We start from the raw sequence: 284 nt of genomic DNA, 5'->3' as shown, positions 1-284 counted from the left end.
GGGAAATCTATCAAGTTTATATGGAATTGAATTCCGGAGGCACTTTTTGTGCTCTTGGGAAATCTATCAAGTTTATATGGAACTTTTAACTGTGCAATAGTAGTTGTATCAAGTTTATATTAAACTTTTATAACAGCCGAATAGTAGGTAGTTGTATCAAGATTATAATGGAACTTTTAACAGCAGATCAGTGATTGGGAAACTCGAAAAAAATGAAAATTTCACTCTTCGGATGATCAACAAGTGTTCGCAAAGGCAGTTCAAAAAGGTAACTAAAGGCTTGT

Source organism: Diaphorina citri, unplaced genomic scaffold, assembly GCF_000475195.1.
Source record: "Diaphorina citri unplaced genomic scaffold, Diaci psyllid genome assembly version 1.1 scaffold6439, whole genome shotgun sequence".
Taxonomy (NCBI): domain Eukaryota; kingdom Metazoa; phylum Arthropoda; class Insecta; order Hemiptera; family Psyllidae; genus Diaphorina; species Diaphorina citri.
Note: the sequence above shows the minus strand (reverse complement) of the source record.